The 21607-nt window shown below is 33.5% G+C and overlaps 1 protein-coding gene across 3 annotated transcripts in view; it reads left to right on the forward strand.

Moving 5' to 3' along the window:
- Nucleotides 1-21552, forward strand: part of LOC143895503 (uncharacterized) — a 257055-nt gene extending 235503 nt beyond the window's left edge. The window contains exons 12-13 of one of the 3 annotated variants that reach the window (XR_013256344.1): nucleotides 8137-8301; nucleotides 20599-21552. The gene's annotated coding sequence lies outside the window, so the exon portion shown is untranslated. Of the gene's footprint in view, nucleotides 1-480; nucleotides 7737-8136; nucleotides 8302-8873; nucleotides 10067-20598 lie in introns of those variants that run through there. The other 2 variants (XR_013256345.1, XR_013256343.1) reach the window with 2 other exon arrangements.
- The last annotated feature ends 55 nt before the right edge of the window (nucleotides 21553-21607 follow it).

The raw sequence follows: 21607 nt of genomic DNA on the forward strand, positions 1-21607 counted from the left end.
ATTGCTTCTCGAGAACTAAAGAATTCTTTCGCGATTTAAATATCAAAAGCAGACGGAGACACGATTATCGATTTATGCAGATTTAGTCATCATACGTCAATCAATAATTGAGGACGCGATGCGTCCGAGTATGCGAAATAACGAAAGATATATTTCTTTGCGTCATTCTCTTCTTTTGCCTTTCTTTCCTCTTCCTTCTCTTTATCTCTTTTTCTCTCTTTGTGTTATTCTATCTTGCAATTTCATTTTCTGAAACTCCCGGCTCAGAAGTGCTTTTATACTCAAAATATACTACCGTGAATTATTTGTGCGCCATTCGCTACACCACATCGCGTCAGAGCGAAGCGAAAGAGGATGGAAAGGAGCATGAAACAGGAGCCGAACGAATTATATGTGAAGAAACGCAAGCGAGACTAACGAACACAGTCTACATGACCCGACCGAATAAACTTAATAGGGCAACCTTGTTATAACTTTCAGGTATAATAGATGGAATCCGAAAAACGACCCCGAAGAGATATTTGGACTGATACAATTGTACAGGGTGTTCTGAAGGTACATAATATTTGAGATTCAATTCATATTTGACGTAGGTGAGATGATTTGTAAAAAATTATGATAAAGAAGGTAAAAATCACTTGATCGAGTTTATAATTTTAACACATTTGATTAAGTATTGAGACGTTATCAGATAATTATATTAATTGCCGCTTAAAAACATGTTCGAAAAATCAGATTAATTATATTCTTTTATAACGATACATAATTATTATTATGTTATATCGCGAAGCGATATGTGTCTATTAGTTTTGACAATACACGTGACACGTGATCTTTTTACTATGCGCCTTGATTTGTCTTTGTTGGTGCAGAATCTAATTGTCATAGTATAATACGTTAAATTAAAAAGCGCTATACAATTGACATTTATAACGAATTAATGAAAATATAAATACAGTTTCTATATTTTTAAATGAGAAACTGTTTATGAACAGATACATCAAGTTCCTTTCGCTTTCATTTCTTAACAGCTTAATTCATGATCTCAAATGTCTATTCCGAATTTTTTTACAATTAAATTGCAATGAGTAACGCATACAAAAATAAAGCGTAAATATCGAAACAGATAGTTCGCTAATCTTCCGCAAGCGTACGTATATCGCGTAATAAGTACATATTTGTATAGTACTCGCATTTTGAAAAAAAAAGTATTTTTGCATGCAGCGCGTTCAGGACACCATGTACGGAATATAGAAGAGGATGGGTCCAATTTGGACGTAGCCGAGAAAGATGCTTCTTGTCGAGGAAGTATATACGTCGAGAAAGTCCTTTTTTCTTTTTTTTCTCCCCCGTTAGTTGCCCTTCCGGCAATGGCGTATTTCTCTACTATTCAAAGCAGACTATCCAATATTCGCGGTACGTATTGACGTAAGTGCCAACAAGGATTCGCTGCTTGTTTGCTAAGAGCAACCGAACGCTCGACCTAGTTAACGGAAAGTTAGGCAATTTTCCGCACAAATAGATTGGCGGTGTAGCCTCTTGTTTATTTGCGGAATATTTAATTGCATTCAAGAAATTCATTCTTTTCTGCAAAGCGCGTTTAATAAGAACGGCAGCGTGTCCAAAAATGGTGCAGATATATAAGTAAATAATCGACTCGTTGTATAAGGATAATGCTGCCACAGACGATGTATAAATTAATCTATAATAATTATTTCTGAAAGTTGTTATCGAAATTACAATTTCAATAGGGTACAATCTATGATTTTAAGTTCTTAGAATCTTAACAAGTCAATGGAAACATTGAATTAATTAATTCTTGAATTAATTGATCCTTAAAAACACATTACAAGACTTTTGTAATGCAATTATAGATCCTTTTTATCAACAGCAATTATATAAACGAAACTAATTATTTTGATCGTTTAAGAAGTGTATTTTATATGTCATTTTGTAATTATTATAGATTTTCTATAATTTTATTTTACATATATATTAGAAAATATACCGAATACTTATAGTTTGCTTTTAGATTTTCTGATAAAGCTGAATGCCACGTTTTAACAAAAAGACTGCAGCTTAAAAGTATGTAGCAAAATTAAGGAGTGAATAATGTATTGGACATTCTCCAAATTGGACCATTCCACTTCTGTGGTATTACGTACATTACTTCGTAATTACATCGGATTACTAAGAAAATTGTGATGTGTGGAAACGTATCAAACGAATCACGGCGTACGTTAAGAGAAGTTTTATCTATATTCATATAATATGTACATGTATATTATACATAGATCCCATCGATCAATCACGATAAGATATATTTTTATATGTAAATATGGCGTTCCTTCTTGTTATCTTATTAAAAATATTTTGCCGAGAGACGGTGGAGACACTAATGAGGTCGATCGAAGATTTACGAAGTGGCGAAAGTATATAGCCATCTTGAGCCGCTGTAATTTTCGTAAATCTTATCTAATACGTGAGGTAAGGTTACGAGCAACGTGCGAGGAACGGTGAGCCTCAATACAGATATATCCCGCTAATATTATTAGGCACGATCGGTACTTTCTCTTATCCATTAACTTCAGAGCCTGTTGGGCGATAGATTTATTAGACTTGTCTGCGAATCCGAAAAGTAATATCGAAATATAACAACACGTCACAGATATAACTTTTCACCGATTTTGAGATATCGCACGGAGAGAAATTCTGTCGAACTTATTACTGCCATTAAATAATATATCGTATCTCGACAGAATATTAAGGTCTCACATCATGAATTAAATTCCAGTTAAAATCTCGTCATTTTTAACATTGAGTTTTATTATATAAATCAAATTTCATCGAAATATCGAAATTCTTGAAACACAATTTATTTGAAATGTGAAATAGAGCAAATTATTGGTCATAAATTTGTGAAATTGAAAGTCAAACATAAATTTTTGATGAAAAATGCTCGTGTTATATTTTGAAAGAGAATGTATTACTTTGAAATTTGTTATTTTAATAAATAAAAAAATAGCTTAAACTTTAATAATTATTATAACAGCTTTATATATCGCAAAATATTATAAAATTATGTTTTATAACATTTTAAAACGTGTATAAAATTTACGAGATTTGTAAAGAAATGCAATACTTTTTATTTTCTTAGTTCTTTGGGAATAATATTTATTTTTTTTTTAAGATAAAACTGATATTTCAAGTGGATTTTTTCGCTTTATCGAATATTATTCAAATTTTTGTTTTTTATACGACTTGTATTTTGGATTGACTCGAAAACACTTGGACAAAGATATGCCATGTAAATAACTTCATTAATCGTAGGCCAAGCTACTAGCTGCATGGATATAATGCCGATCTTGTCAGATTTCCTTAAGATCTAATTACTCGATAGAATTACTTTATAGGGCATCGTTGTAAGGATTAATCGTTTCGTGACGAGGAATCCTGATACGAGTCGCAGCCGATCCTCTCTTATCACCGGTAACGCTCTGGGCTCTATATCATCCTTATCAACCATCGTTTCACACACTGCCACGATATCAGCCGAACGTACCAATCGTGCCTAACACTGTCGTATGATAGCCGTTTGTATAATACGTATAAAATAAATTTCACATATGAGTACACGCGTGCGACGTCTGTGCCACAGATGACGGAAAGATCAAGAAGATGTGAGAAGCTTGTCTGAAAAGTCTTAATATGTCGAAAGGAACATTTAGCATGCGAATATATCTCTGACAGGATCACATTCTACGATAGATGAAAAATATATGAAAATTATTCTTGATTCTTGCCGTTGCCGTGTTTTGTGGAATATTAAAAAAAAAAATTAGCTGAAAAATATTTAATATCTTACGGAAAAAGAAATATCTGTCGTGCTATTGAACAGACAGTCGCAGACCGTTGAAACAAATTACCATTGGAAAATTAACGTATTGACGTAACTTTAATTGCATCAAATGTATTTTAATACGTGGTATTATTTGAACGGTCTAAAATTAGTTGTAACAAAAATTTGAACTATTTGTCAAAAAAGCTTAATTTAAACTTGAAAAAAAAACACGACAGATTATTTCTCATCAGAAAGTCAGATTAAATATTCCTGTTATCCGTAAAGAATGCTTTAATTGAAAAAGTTTCGAAACTGGAGGAGTTTATTCACATTTACAGTACCACGATGAGAATGAATTTGCTTTGTACTTAAATCGATCACACATCATACCGCAATATATCCGCTTAACACATAACTCCAAAGATGAAAGAAAAATGGCTAAGAGTGAAAAAGAGACGGAGCTTGCGAGCCAATTTGGATCAAGGAAATTTCAGCTATTTCGCAGTTCGTCGGTTTACAGTAAAACGAATTTCGTGATCAATGGCCGATCTCTTCCCTTTTCTCTTTTATGTTCTTTCGGTCTGTTCATTTCTCTGGGCGAATTGCAATGAAAAAAAGTTCATCGGACTAACGCACGAAGTTTAAACAATATTAGCGCACATTTCGAAACTCGGAACGATCACATTTGCACTTGAGGATCAAAATGTGCATTTTCTATTGATGAAGTTGTATCAAAATCGCTCTCAAAGATTTATTACTCTGATCATTTTATGTTGGTTATCAATGTGATTAACTTTCAATAATTTAATTGATGTAATTTTACTCTAAGTTGTCAATTAATTATTTGCGAGTGGTCATGAAAATTGATTCGGCATTTGACGGGCAGTTGAAAATTAATTTGATAATTAATTAGTTATATCTATATCAATAACAAATTATAGAAGTTATATTATCTCTAAAATGTGATATACACATTGCATTATACATTAATGTATTAAAAATAAGGAAAATATTTATTTTTATTAATACAAAGTTTCATGATTTTTTATTTGAGAGAAATTTTCTGCTCTTAAATTTCACAATATGCTACATTTCGCGCGGTGCAATACTTACTTATATAGTGATGATGGAAACTGTACTCTACGAAAGGCTCCATCTGGCAATGGCAGCTGTAGACTACACAGATATATATGTCAGCTATTTAATTCACAAAAGTCATTATAAAGAAAAAAAACAAAATATGGCGCGGATGGCATAAAAGACTCTTACAGAAATTGCTGGAGAAAACTTTTCGAAGCTATGCGGACAGCTCAATCGCGAAAAATTCAGCGTTTACACCAGCTCTCGAGAGCCGGACTGTGCGTGTGCGCGCAGTCGCGTTCGTGATAAATCTTGCAGTTCCGGTGGCTGCATGCCCGGTTTTTATCCCGCATGCTCCACTTCTGATGTAGCGCGTAAAAAAAAATCCGACCGGCTCTGACGAAGTTTGGACGGCGCGCGGCGCGGTCCGACGATCGTCAAGCTTGCGCCAATGCATCGGGCTTGGCCGATTCGGGTCACTTTTTGACCAACTGCAATTGGACATTCTTCCTGTGGCTTCGTAACCCGACCTGCGCCAATTGCATTCTCTCGAACGTTCTTTCGCGAGGCAAATTTCAGTTGTAGAATCAAGTTTTCCTCATTGCAGTGCAGATTCGAAAGCGCTAAATTGAAGAGTCGAATAAAACGTATCACACACAGAAAAAAAAACGAAGTGTTAAATCAAGATTTATATTCTTGTATATGTATAAGAGCAAGAATCTATAATCTTGAAATGAGATATAAATTGCGATATGAGATATAAACGTAGAAAACTTGTTTGAATGGAAGGTATTTATATAGTTTAATAAAAAAAAAGTTGAAATTCTTATAAAAAAATCATAGATTCTTGCTTATAGGGTAAACTCGGGTAAGATGGCCATACAGAAAAGATGGCCAACTTATGTTTTTTCAATCTAGCTCGCCATGAAACATTGAATGAACATGGGTTGGCCATCTTTCCGGTATAGCCATCTTACCCGAGTTTACCCTACACAAGAATATAAGCCTTGATTTAACACTTCTTTTTTTTCTGTGCATTTATTAGAACTGTGTAAAAGGGAGGCATGCACGTGGCGTACAAAATATAGCTTCTAACTGTTTAAAAGAATTTTAAAAAAATTCAAACAAATAAAAATTTTTAAAGCCGTTTATTAAGATCAGATATAAATTTTATAATTAATAAATTTTACTAAGCTTTTAAGTAAAAGCTTAGTAAAATTTGAAAATAGTTAAAATTGTTAAATTAACTAACATATTAAAATTAAATGTATAGTATATCGATTTATATTATTATTATTAAATATGTTAGTATCAGCTTTAGTTGAATTATGTTTCTATTTTTATCACAATTAATATAATCTTTGGTATTCTAATTCTCAAAGTAATAATATTCAAAAGAGAATCGAATTATAACTTTCTATTATTTAAAGTCATTCGGGCAAGTCATTCTTGAAACCTCGTAGCTCCTTAATCAATATTTTCATAAAACAAATATCGACAAACAAACGACTTTGATAGACCGAATACGAATAAATTTGCAAAATGCATTTCTGTTCGGTCTGATCTCGTTTATCGCGTGGCACTAAAATTTCAAGTTCTCAATTATGTTGGCGCAGAAGTAGACGTTGGCCAAGTTTTCGTACGTATATACGTACCAGCGTCATATGGGCCAGCTATTGAGAACGGATGCATCGGGCATATCAACGGAAGTTGTACTACACCCGAAACGCGCAATTTTCGTAAGCAGCATGTTCCGTATAATAATAGAGACCATCAGGTTCGCGTCTCGGAAACTTTATGAAGGAATTAAAACGGGGTCGCGATGAAGATTCGCCATCGAGACCCCGAGATCCATTCTCGTATCTTCTATGACGCACATCTTCGCGTCTTTACAACACGATTATTCTGATAAATGCTCTAGAACTCGTTTCTAATTCGAATTGCGCGTGACACGACTCATATTTCAGTATTTCAATACGTGGAACGTTAGGTATCGTCAAATCGCAGGTACATACTTGAGAATAATTATCTTAGTGTGTAAAAGTGATGTAAAAATACATTGCAATATTATTCCCGTGAAAATGTCTTCTTTTGTTTGCCAAATTGTTTGTAAAACATTAAAATACACGAAATATTGCGGGTGTTATAAAATTGTATCCATGTTAAAGTTTAAAATTATTATTTAAATTTGGAGTAGAAACGGAAAGTGTGTTAAATTTGTTGTACTTTTCAGAACTAAATAATAAGAAGTAGTATTTTGAATATTATTGTTCCGTCATTTATGTAAATAATATTTTATCACTTGTTATATTGATCAAACTGTTACTGTATGCAATTATTTATAGTGGAACTGAAGAGAAATTATTAATTAGATCAATATGTACATTGAAAATATAAATTATATTTAACTTCGGTACGGTCGACTATTTACATATTGAACGAGGAACATGATCGAATGTATGAAATATTGTGCACGATAAAAATCATTTGTGACCAATGTTTGTTTTCAACCATGTTTGAGCCATGTAAATAATATGCATCGAACATGAAGCGATACAGACCTGGCATGTTGCTCGAACCTGCAGTCGTAAAGAAACGATATTAACTAGCCGTAAGTTGTATAGCTGTTTATATATATAAAGCCATACTTCGATAATGGTTAAGACTTGACTAATACGATAAGATCCCTTCGCACTTACATCACCGCTGTAAATTATGAATCGAGAATTAATCGTGTTCAGACGAGGCGCTCTCACTTCAAAGCTGTATATGTAAAGCAATTGTGAGTTATTAAATAAACAGTTTGGAAGCACAAGCAAGCGCGCTTAAGGAATGCTCTATCCCGATACCGAATAGATGACAAGATATTAAATTGAGTTGAGCAGACGGCTCAATAATTGCGTTGGATTAAAGTTTATATCACAATTGCCTCAATAATCATATTGTTGTACAAAATATAATTTTTTTTTTTTTTTTTTTAAGAAAGTTCTAAAGACTAATTTTTAATATATTTTGACATAGAAATATTTAATTATTTTTCCATAAATCTCGTCTGAATTATATTTGCATATTTATAAATTGAAATGAATAACAAAGTATTTTATATTTCAAATTTAATAGAAATTTGAAATCAGAAATAACTGTATGGAACAAAATAATTAGTAATTTTCTTTGAAAAGAGCATAAAGTTGTTCGTTATTGTTACGTGCTTTCAGGATTGATGTGCACGTGAAACAGAATTTATAGATGCCCAGCGCAATATGAAATTCTGTGCAAAATTCAATACGCTCGAAAGAACGTATGCATGAAATATCTACGATTACGTAAATGTGCACGCCGGTTTTTGAAGAGGATGCATATTTCATTGTGGCATAACTAGAGTAAGTACGTACATTTAATCTTTTTTTCTCAAGTGCTTAAAAAATCGCGCTTTTCACGACGTTATGATCGACGAAGTTGTTTTGGAATTTTATGATTTATATTTCTACATCAACTTATAAAAGTAGAAAAAAATTTACATGTATTGCTATTGTTATTATACATTTCTCTACTTCATTTTATGAAGTAATTAAAAAAAGTAATTAAAGAAAAAAATTAAAATATAATATAAGGTGGAAAAATGACATTGTGAAATTAAATTATTTTTTGCTCACAAGATAGCAATATTATTTATTTCTTTCTTTATTTACTTCAAACTAGTTCAAACCATTACATCACATAAATATTCTTTTTAACATTATTACAATATATAGATAAAAAATTACAAATATAAATGTTGGGGCACGGGTTAAGTGTTTTATTAAAAGGAACGTTAATGAAAGTATTTTCTGAAATGTGTGTTTCCAGCATGTTTCTACCAAAACCCTCTGTATAACTATTCTATATAAAATGCCCTTTCTTCGCAACACGCCCTATCTTCGCAAAGTACATACATAAAGTCCGTTCGTTTAAGGACGATGCTGTTTAATACAGCCGGCAGTGGATTACGCACGAAAGCACATCGCACGATGACGTCGAGTGCACTGGACGACAATGCAAACCGTTGACGGGAGAGGATGAGAGATGATAAATATTCACCGGTTAAATACTTGTCGATTAATCAAACGCAGAAGAATGCAGACACGCCCAGTGTCGCTTTGACGCACGGCGCACGGTTGCCGCAATTGTCTCGCTTCTCTAATTGCTAGTATTGGCGGTGGCGCGCTGTTTCATAAAAATGCATGATAAAAATCGAAATTCAAAGCTCATCCTCTAAATGTCGTAATTTACCACAAATCAAATATTTTTATTGTATATATTAGTGGGCCGCTTTTATAATTATATTCTAAAACTTTGCGCGCTTTGTGCATTTTCTTAAATTTCGACAAATCTCTTATCTGCTAATCGTAATAATAATACACAAAATATTGTTAAGTAGCAAAAGAACTTAAATAGCGTTAAATAAGGGAAATAACAGATTCTAATTTCAGTTTCGGCAAACTTTTCAGATACAATTCATAAGCAAGTAAGCATGTTACTTAATCAAAAGCAGAAAAATGCATATAGATAAATTTTACTTTAAATAAATTTCTGCGATAAATTTTCATTTTAAACGGATGTAGTTCAGGAAAAAGTGCATGCGCGCAATGTAGTGCGGCATTGTTGGACTTTTTGTGAAAAAACTTCGAAACACGCAAATACGGGGTCACCAGACATACGATCGGCAGACAAATGTTGGTCCGTAAAATATTTAGTAAGCCATCGTAAATAGCGCAAAGAGATTTTTCTCTTACGCCGGCAAACGCTTATATAGTTTTTTCGGAGTTTCGTTGGAGTTTATGCTTAGCGGAGTGGTGCAGCTATTTGCAAGTATAGTGTATACCGAAAGTAAAACGGCTTTCAAATTCAAATATTAAACTTTCGATCGAGATACAAAGCATATTAAAAGACGACGTTACAGTAATATTAAATCCTCATCTTTTCTTTATCATCTTATTGAACAAAGATATTTAGTTGTTTGAATATGTTTTGCTATCATCTTTATTTTTACCTTACCAATACCTTTTGTACTTTAGATATTCATAATGTTAAAAGCAAAATGATCATGCTTAAAGATAATAGTGCATAAAAAGTTTTCCATCAACATTAATATTAAAAGGATCCGAAAAATTTCAATTGTTAAAATAAATGAAATATTTTTGTAAATATATCTACAAATATTTGAAATATTATGATAAAAATTGTTATCATCGTAATTGGCCGATTAAATCGGTGAAATTAATGTATAAATAATAATATAATAATTTTATATTGTCAAATGCATTACTTTTAGTGGAATTTTTTGGAATTTAAAGATAAAATTCAATTCGCGAATACAATTACAGGAAATTGGATTTGTACACACATTATATATTTTGTGTCTCATAACAGAGTTATCAAAATTGATAACGTGACTTGCGCTAATTATTTTGCTGAATATATTTCAGATTAAATAGCCTATATTTTTTCGATTTCCGTGCATTTTTTCTGCTCGTAACTGCAGAAAATTACTGTTGATATCGAAAGTTGTTACAAAATCTTAATATTCAACAACATTTTTTATATAAAAAGTAAAAAGAGATAAAAATTGATTGACAAATTATTTGTAAAAGTTTAAATAATTTACAGATAAAAAGAGTGACAATTCTGGATTATTTTGTATACCTATATGTTTGTAACAGATTGAAAATGTGGCTTTGGTCGCGAGCCGTTCGTCTATCTATGGTAATCGCGCGTTATTGATTCGAATTTAATTACATATGCAAAATACATCCAAGGACTTTATACGCTTGTAAATCGCGTGGTTCGTTCACCATGTATTGCGATATAATACTGGCTTACATACGAAACAAATCTCGAATTTATTCTACTAGGTTTATTTCTCTGCTTTAATAGTTTTTCTTTTACAGATTTTTCTCAATATTCAACTTTACAGATCATTTTTCAATTGAAATTCTTTGTTTGACTCTCAAAGCCTATTTTTCTTGTTACTTGTCAATTTCAATGTTGAGAGTCTTTAGTTAATTACTCATTTATTTGAATTAAAATTCTGTTGAAATAAAGTTTGTTTGAAAAGTTGAGAGAGAGAGAGAGAGAGAGAGAGAGAGACTAAAATTTCATTATCTTTTAATTTTTTTACAAAACTAAATTCGCGAAAAAGGACTTATTTCTGATATTATATATAAACGAGATACACCAAGTCAACCATTGGCAATGTATCAATTTTATAGTGGTAAATAATATAAAAATTTATGCATTTAAAAGTCAAAGCTCAAGTAAAGTGCCATAACGCTCAAAGAAAGGTGCAGCAGTGCGCCAAACGCGAACGGCAGTCGAATGCAAAAGAATCTCGACTGCATTTCAGACGAGAAAAATAAAGAGCAACGGTTGTGCGCGGGGCCGTGGGATCGCGCAACGGCGTTATATCGAGTTCATTTGAATTCCGGATGTGTGCGTCACGTCGGATATAAAAAAAAAGCCGAAATTAAATCTGACGCGTTCGATGCACCACGTCGCCCGCATCTCCGCTATATTATTCCGCAATTTCGCGCTGCCGTCGAGCTACCCTTCTTTTATCTCCTTCTCTCCGTCTGTTTCTCATTCCTTCGACCTTTCACCTCTTCATGGACGAGAGTGGCGGATTTATAGCGGCAGAGAAAGAGCGTAAGAGCGAAATAAAAGTGAACCTCTCCGTTGCCATATATATTCGGTCACTTATGGTCCTCATTCTAATGTTTACCGCGTTCCCTTTGACCCACAAGAACCTGCAATTTTTTTTTTTATTGGCTGTAAAATCGATTTTGTCGAGAGGAAGGGGATTTAAGAGAGATTCTTACACTTAAATCAAGATTTTCCATTTTTTAGAAGTTTAAAACATGTTTTTTTGAGTTAATAACGATTTTCAGTTTATAATATAAACTTCTGATAAATTTTTTTCCAAAGATTAACAAATTGGCTTTGAAATGACTACAATTATTAACTAATTATCTCATGAAGTCTTTCAATAAAAATATAATTGCGATGAAACAAAATGAAGCAAGCAACAATATACAGTTTATTCGCGAATATAATGACTAACGACTGTTTCATATTTTGTCGAAAAATATATATCGCATAATAATAACAATGCTCCAAACGACAACAGTTTGATTACTTTTATATTGCAAATAAAAAACTATAAAAGCAACGCGCTTATTTATCATTAGTCAGGTAAAGAAACTTTAATACAATGAAGTTAATTATTAATTAATGTTTAATTTTCTTCAAATTTTATTTATATTGTTTATTATATACTTTCATTGCTTTTGCAGTTTTATCAAGTTTAAAGCGTTTTTACGAAAATTTGTCCTTTGCATAAATCTCGTTCAAACATTTACCTTCGCGAATTTGATTTGAATTATGCAACTACATGTTGTTTGTAACGGATAACCGGGCTTCCACTGTTATTTTTTATAAATTTGTACCTTATTTTATGCACTCTCGATCAAAGTCGTATGATGGTATTCAGAATGTAAAATAGCGTGTGTCTATTTTAACACGCATCGTTAAAATCGTGTGAGCCATATACCTACACGAGCGATGTTAACGTCAAATCGGGGAATCGACTTCAACGAGGGTGTGAAAACTTTATGTGAAAACGAAACGGAATCACGAGCGCGAGTCTCGCGATCCTTCGCACCGTGATTTGAAGTCGTTTCCGTGTACGAGATAAAGTACCGATCGATATGTCGTGGTCGTTGAAGGATTTACGTCCGCGAGGCATCCATAAAATCGACACCCTCGCGCGGAAAACTTCTAATCGAAGTATTTAAGATCGAATCCTCGCCATTGTTCTAATATGAATTGTTGTTGCAATTGTTGTTTTCATTCACGCTCGCAAAAACGGAATTTTCGTAGAAAAATAAATCACTAGTTAAAATATTATATTAGAAAACGCATTTTGAGTGTAATTGAATTTCCGCGAAAGATTAAATTCTCCAAAGAAAAATTAATTATTAACATAGGTCGTCAGCTCTCGTTAGACGCTTTAATTAATTATGAAATAATCCTCTGTGATTTTACGTCGTAGTGGACGTGCTGGACACTTTATTCAAGCGGTGAAGGTTTTAATGAAAATTTAATGGAAAGTTTAGATACAAAGATTACTTAATACCGAAAAAAAATTTGATACTTAACAAGAATTTTAAACAGTTTTATCAGATTTGCATTTGGGACATTGTTCTTTACGATAAATGTAATACGTGAGTATGTATGCAGCATAATACTTGAATTTGAATTTTAAGTAAAAATGTTTATTATTATTAATGTTGCTTTAATTATTATCTGACACATGAAAATTTTTAGAGAATTGTAGAAACGAAATACGCACCGTATACAAAATCGAGTCGTCGCAGCAAAACACGCTATGAAATTCAATGGTATTATAGATGCAATATGGAAATATATATTCAGCATCTTTCCTAAAAAATATTGCTCTTTATTGTTTTCGTGCACCAGTCATCTGCGAAAGCGCATTTTTATCATGCAAAACGCTCTCGTGTGGAATCGACGGTATATGTGCAAATAAGTTATGCAGTTATCATATTACCGCATCGAAGAAATTTTGTTTTTTTATATTTGTTTTCACCAAACAATTTGCATTTGAATAAACAATTTCATAGCTCGCGGCTTAATTATTCCGATTCCCGTGAGAGGAAAGGGATTTCTCCAATTCGTCCGATTTTAAATTGTTAATTTTTACTGTCTGTTTCTTGCGTGATCGAACAAAAGAGTAATGTAAAAAAGAGACACTTCTATTATGTCAGTTTTTTGTATTGTTAATAAAATTAATTTTTATAAAATTTTAAATTTGATGTTATGTGACATTAGAATTTGCTTTTTTTTTTTAGGGGAAAATTGCTAGTTAGCTATCTCATACATTTTAATACTACATTCTCGCATAATTTCCACTATTATATCTCTTGGTATACACGCACACACCTCTTTACCTTGTTAGAGAGCTCATTGCATTGCGGACGAGCGATGAAAGTGTCTTGTTCGACAGAATGCTAGGTGCGACAGTTGATGACTTCATTAATACGGCAACATCTGCATGAAAGGTGTCTGTCGGAATCTCCGCAAAACTTCGAAACTTGGTTAAAAGTAGAAATACCCGTCGCTTCTATATACTACAATACAATATAGAGATATTTTGTTCTTTAATTCTTTATATTTATTTAGTGAGAGAAACGAGAGAATAATATTAGAGTTAATAAAAATTTATTTTACTTCGGTACAGTTGATAATAGCACAATTCTATTATTTTAAATTTTAAGAGCTTTGTATTTCAGAAATCTATATATATGCATACATTTACAACACTACATGTTTATAATAATATTATAGAAGCATTATATCCGTCATATAAATTTTTTATTTATTTAGTAACGTACATTAACAGTTAAATTTTAAATACTTAATTAACATTAATGTTCACATTTATATAATTAGTTAGGTGTATTAAAGTTTATATGCGACATATTTTTATATAAATTTAATAAACATTCTATCCGTAGAATAAGTTAATTTAATGTATTTTATACATTAAATTAATGTATTTTATACACAAATTAATATACTTTATACATATACGTTAATTGCTACATTATAAAGCTTTATCATTGTTGCTCAATTGGTGGTTTGTGATCAATTTCAAAGTACAGTCGCCCGGTCAGATAACGAATGATGCTAATACTTAACACTCCAATGTCGCGAAAGAGATTTGTCAACTTGCAATCGATACCTGTCGGTCGATTGTACGTCGTGCGATTCCGTCGCAGCTGAATTAATTATACCATCGATCACTCTGTATTCTTTTCCCTGGCGAGCATGAAACGCTCGTACATCATATTGCGTCATCGCTATGAAAGAGAACAGGATCTGGATCTGCGATGAAACATAGCATGCGTATAAGGAACTGCGAAATCTCGTTCATTTTCTTTTCCTTTTTTCGGAATATGGGATAATATTGGATAATGGAGGTCCGGATTTGTTCCGTGACAACGAAACGAGACGACGACCAAAAATCAAAGATCACAATTATCGAATTATTCCGAGGGACATCCAATTTATACCTGGAGAAACGATTATCAAAAATCAAAGGAGAAGAGCTTTCAAGTTTTTATACACAATTTATCAGCTGGTGAAATTCATGTAATGGCATATACTCATTTATAATTATAATAATAATAATTTCAAATCATTTTCTATCTAAACTATGGTTAATCAAAGTACTCGGAAAACAAACAACTAAAAATTAGTGCATAATATCGATGTTATTCAACTTTATACAGAAATAAGATCAAGGTTTTTACGTAATTTATTGTAATTTATTAAAAAATATAACTAAGTATATAAATTTTTGTACGTAAGTGAGAAGATGACAACAACAAACTTAAGAGAGAATCGATGGGTTTTATAAATTATATTGCCTGCAGTTACGTAATTTTTTACACAATATATCAAGTAATTCTAAGTAATGAAGAGCAAGTTTAGTCTGGTGGATAACAATTATACTACAAGCAACATCAGAGAAAATTGGCCTGGAAACTTTGTAAAGTTTCGAACATCCAAGTTTCCTAATAGCTGCTGAAGTATAGACGCGGTAAGTAATTAGCGAGCCGCTAAAAAATACGATCATGAATATAATCGGATGATTAATCATTGCTTTCTCCAAGAACTGCTTGTTCGGCGAGTCATTCATTACGCCACATTTAATATCGTATGATCAGAATCGGAGGAGGAGAAGAGAGGATTGATGATAGATGTTTCGAAACGGCAATTCGAAAAATTGATGAAACGACGTTAAATTGCTGGACGTGATTCGGCCGCGCATGAATATGTCACGCGATTCGTGGATGCATTTTGGTAATCGCGATGCATGCTATTCGATCGGGAAATCGCAACATCTCCTCTCGCGGGGACCGGGGACCCTCGGACAAAGAAGGTTAACGGACTCGCGGTATAATACAAAAATGTTTCAAGCGCATTTGCGAGGGATGACATTACCAGCCAGCGGAGAAAAAGATGAAACGAATAGGTCGCGCATAATTTGCGAATTCTACGAGAGACCGTAAAAAGTTTCGCTGTTCGCATTTCAGGAGCAAGTAGTTACTTTCCGAGAAAATAATGTAGCGCTGTTATATCTCTATGCTGTTATATACAAGCAATCTTTTTGCCAAATGTCAATTCGTGATGTATAGGTGATTATGTCTCTTACAAGATTATATACAAAACATTTTATATAACATGGCAGAAACATAAATTTTCTGTCATAATCAACACGATTGCAGAATAAATTAAATATAATTACTATACATCGCAATTACTTTTGTCAGCAATCAATTATTTTATTTGTGTTATACATATTCCGAGTTTTTATTTCAAGGTATACCGAAAGTGTTCGACATTTCTACGGTTCGGAGTACTTTCGGAGAATTCCCCGACCATTATTTCTAAGTAGTTCGCTCGGCAATGCTTTCACCTTTGTAACTTTCTCAACTTACAATTTTTCAAGCGCTGCCGTTCTCTTTTTCACCAAACTGAGTTCCAAGGGGGAAAGGCTTTGAAGGCTCGATTTCGGAAATCGATTTCGATCGGGGCGAATATATACGCGAGGAGTATGCGAGCGAGCTGTCTCGAAACTTCAACTCGGTTATGCGTGCCCGAAGTTTTCTGGTGAGAGAGTTTTCAAAATTTATTCGTAACAGGCAGGCTATTCCCAGCACAGAATTAATATATTCCGTTTATATAAGTGCACGGCTTGTCATTTTGTTCCAGGAACCTGCTAGCAACCTCGTACTTTTACAATACTTATTGTTAGAAACATCTTAAAAGATATCTTTAATGTTCTTTGTAACATATAGTTCTTTATTATATTTACTTTCATTATTTTTTGTTTGTTAATCAAATATTTTAAATTAAGTTATTAAAAAATAGGAGAAGATCGCATGGTTAAATTTTTACAGAAGAAAATTTTACTTTAGAGATTGATAAGCAAGTTTTACATATAATTAAAGAAGAAAAAAAATTTAAAGCGCTTTGCAATAAATTCATAAAAGGCTGCATAGTTATAAAACTCTATTCTGTCGGTTCGGCATTAAATGTTTGAAGCAATATGAAATCTCATATTGAATTTACATTTGCATTTGCCTTTTGTTACCAGTTTCTACCGTGTACTTACTCTTACACATGTTCGTCGGTGGATCGCCGCCGAATTAATTATCAGATTAGAAAACGTGTTTGGAATTGAAAGATAAGACGTGTAAAGCTATTTCGTGGAAAGTAAATCGAGGAAGCGAAATTTCCGATAAGGAGCAAATCCTGCAAAATTAGTACGGTTCGTTCATAATGGCGTTGACATGCTCAGAGAGCATTCTGGGCTTTCTTATCCAGAATAGCGTACCACTATCACCTTTCACCTTGTTCTATCCCTATCTAATCAGTGCAGCTAATTCAATTCAAATCTCTTCGTTGTCGTCCAATGTGAATCTCGTCGATGCGTCGATGGTTTGGAGCGAACACGATTGCGCACGACGACTTATCGTCGTTGAATTAGAGTGAGCGTGTCTCGAATTTAGAAACGGAGCATTGTAACGCCCGGGAAAAGGAGCGAAACGAGATCGGCGCCAGACGTAATTTCGACTCGCGACAGCTAGAGGGGTGGAGGGAAACGATAGGGATCGAAAAGCCGTGTTCCATTCATGCATGCAAGTACAATTTCCTCTTTCGCCCGCCGTTTGCTCGCGCTTTCGTCGTGAATCCAGGAAAGCGTCCCTTATTCTTTCTCGCTCAACACACGTTTCGCCGCATCTCTCTTCGAGAACGAGCGTCTCGATCGACTAAAATATCATGTATGACATCTAAACGGGAAAACGGAACGCAATCGAAATGACAACGTAATTCCGCGATGGCGGTGTGAAAGAGCTGCTGTGAAAATAGTAGTGAACGATCCGTGAAAAAGCGCCGGCAAAACGTGAATCATAGAAGCGTTAATTCGCGTTAAATCGATTATCTGTATCCAATATTTTTTTTTTACTTGGTGCACCGTTTGCGTGATTTTTCGTAACGTCACATCTAAAAATGTGCGATTTGTTAAAATATCATGTGAATTTGATATCTAGTAATAAGTGTCTAAATTTATCATTAGTTTAACGGAAAATCTGTTTTTATAATTGGAAAATAAGAATGTTGACGGTTGATTTTTATAAAATAACGACCTCTTCTTCAAACTTTGCATAATAGAGACGTAATTTATTTTCGCAGTTAAAAATATTCTTGCCCGTTTTTCTTTTTAACAAGTCCTCACAAACTTTCAATTTCCCTCGTACGAGTATCTCACTACGTATTTTCGTTTTTCAAAGTTGCGCTTGAAAGTTTTTGTGCGGTATTAAGCATATGTTTTTTTTGTGGGGTAGAAAATTATTTCTCTAGTTGAAAAAGCGATGTAAAATCGACATAATTATATTGTTAAGAGGAAAATATAATTCTTATAGAACGCGCGTCGCTGACGATATCGTTTTATAAAAATAACAATTATTGCAGCTTATTGCAAGTATGCTGCGAACATATATGCATATATCACATATATAAATAGTCAATGTCGTTAACTGAAAAAGTAACACAACTACAATTTTTATTTGAAGATAAGAGATATTTTTCAAGTTATCCTCGGAACCTTAATTTAAAGAAAACTAGATTAGTTTTGCCTATACAATTAAATGACAACTTGGCATATTTCAGTTGTATTAAAATAAGTGCTAAGTTTCTATATAAGTAAAAACCTAACTATCTTGCGAGAAATTGAGTGTTTTAAGTGCATCATCTTAACTGCATCATCCATGTGTAACAACCATGCGATCCAAATATACGAAAATGTCTTCACGATGGGATAAATGAAACGGATAGATTATATATCCGTTTTGGAAATGTCATAATACCGCACACAGCGAGACACGTAACAAGATCGCTTGTCATATCCCTCACAAGATTTTTATGTCCGTATGACCGTTGTCCAGTTTGCATCACGGGAGAAATAAAATTTAAATGCTTCCGCCATGGTACTCGCGGAATGAGGTTTCAGAAGCCGTCCAAATACGGTCGCCTATCATTTCGCCATGGGCGAAGCTAAATCCCGTTGCCGAAACAAAAGGTGCCATCATACGACAGCAATTTCTTCATATATTTGCGCGTAAATGTAATTTTATATATATCGTGCCCACTGATGGGCGACGCTGATTCATAATTCTTTAAAGCACGTTGAGCGATATTTGCATTCTGATTTACTCAAGCAAATATGAGGACTTATACGTGCAACAGTAATAAATTATAACTATAGCGATTTCGCGAAACGCGCTCGAGTATTCGGGCAATTTAACTTCGATGAATTTTACGAAATATAATAACTATTTGTCGCTTTTATTATAGGTACGTGGTTTCTGTGATAATTACGCAAAATTCCGCGATCTTTATTTAATATTGTTATCCTTGTTTTTTATTTAATGATAAATTTTATCATGTGTGCAAAATTACATTTTAATAATGTTTTATTGTTCTTTATGTGGGTATTATAATTCTTTCAAAAATCCATATTAATTATACTGCAAAATTATTTTTACTTACTTAATTTATTTACCTATAGCTTCTTAACTTACACAGAAATTGTATATTATAATTTTTAAGCGGTCTTTTTATAATAAATTTGTCATATGGATATATTGCATTTTAGCATTTTAGCATTAATTTCTGGACTTTGCAAGTTTAACTCATGCATGCAGTAGTAACAAGTATCTCAACGGAACATTCCGAGGAACATTCTGATAGTTACATGACATCTTTAGTTTCCTTTCTTTAGATTCAAAAGTATCTTCGCAAGTGTGACATAAAGATACTTTTGATAAATTTTGCACTAAAATTTTTTTTTATATAAACTAAGAAAAATGTACTATAAAATTTCTTCTAAAAGTATTTTTGTTATACGCTCGCGAAGATCGATTTTTGCAAAGTTTTTGGGAATACATATTCGATACGTTTCGTCGTCGTTCTTGCCTCGAAGATACAAAACTCCTTCGATGGATATCCATGAAATTTGAGATAACTGATAGGATGTGATCGGAATATACGAGCCAGCGCTCATCGTAGAACCCAACGAGACGAAGCGCGCACGATTCCGAAACTAAAAAATTGGCAACGGTAAAGTGTTACGAGACGAAGCGCGCAAAGGGAGCGCAGCTGCAAAATGAAAGGGAGCCATATGTAGAGAGCAAGTGGGGAGGGGGAGCGAAGTGGAATGAAACTGATACCAGAGATGAAGCGAAAGAAGGAACAAGACGAGGAACGGAAAATCGGAAAAACCTGGGAAGATTAACGGTTTTGCGATTTACGAGGTGGCCGATTTCCAGGTGGGAGAAAGAAAACATCCCCGAACCGTTGTGATACAAGCGACAATTTTAGTTGAAACGTCTGTAACATCTTAATAAAAAAAGAAGTCGACATTAAAATCTTTAAAGAATGTTATTAATATTAAATCCGGTTCTTTCGTGACAAATTCTACATAAATATAAAATTTATTGCACGTACATGAAATCGCCTGTAATATTTTGTTCGTGTTCTCTCGCTTCTAGTCGCGGCCCCGATAGCGGACGTTCCTCTCGAATAAATCCTTAAAGTCGCCGGCAAAGCCATGCAAACAATGCTGCGGGCCGGGCCAGACATCTCTTCCTATTCATTCACCGCCCGCCTCGTCTATTCATTTCCTCCTTATGGACTGGAACTTCGGGGAAGTGACGTCGGATTCCGAATCGGCGAGCTTTGATGTCTGGGAATTTGCGCTCGATCGCGGCTGGAGCGTACGACGGGATTTCAAACTTGGACTGACTTTCTCGTACTAGGAGTAAGAGGAACGATGTTTCATATAATTCGATAATCCAACGACAGCCGCTCGAGAACGCGCCACATGAGAACAGCCATTATCGGCCACTTAAAATCTTGGGAAATATATATTAAGCACCTACGATCCGGAACCGTTCATAATCTGCACTTGGCGATTATTGTGAAGTATAAGTGGATTACGAACTCTCCAGGCTTTGCAGAAATAATACATCTGAATTAAATCTCAGATTTTCTAATTTCTTTTTACAATTGCAGATATTTTCTTTAGTTATGTGAGTACGTTCGAGATATTTGCTTATTTAAATAAGTACAGAATTATGCAAACCGAGAAGGTAAAGGGTACAGCGGGATAGGGGGAGATATAGATCATTATGATAATTGTTCCAGCATCACTATAATAGCGGCTGAGAAAAAATAAAATGCGAAAAATATCTTTTTTTATGATATTTTTACAATGGGGTGAGAAAGGGATAAAGAATTCTTCACAGATAATGTTATTAATTATAACCTTTGAATTGCCCCTAGTCCAAATTAATTTTGTTTGAGGACCGTTAGACCCTCTTGTCCTGCTATACCCTTTAAGATCTATAATTCGTTTGAATAAGATTTTAAATATATCTTTAAAAATAAGTATGTAGGATATAGCTCCATCAATAATATTTTTTACCGTCTTTATTCTATGTAGCCTTAACAAATAAAAAAACAAAGTTTTAATTTAAAAAAAAAAGACATATACAGTCT

This window comes from Temnothorax americanus, unplaced genomic scaffold (genome assembly GCF_048541705.1).
Source record: "Temnothorax americanus isolate GAGA-0224 unplaced genomic scaffold, ASM4854170v1 Scaffold16, whole genome shotgun sequence".
In the NCBI taxonomy this organism is placed as follows: Eukaryota; Metazoa; Arthropoda; class Insecta; order Hymenoptera; family Formicidae; genus Temnothorax; species Temnothorax americanus.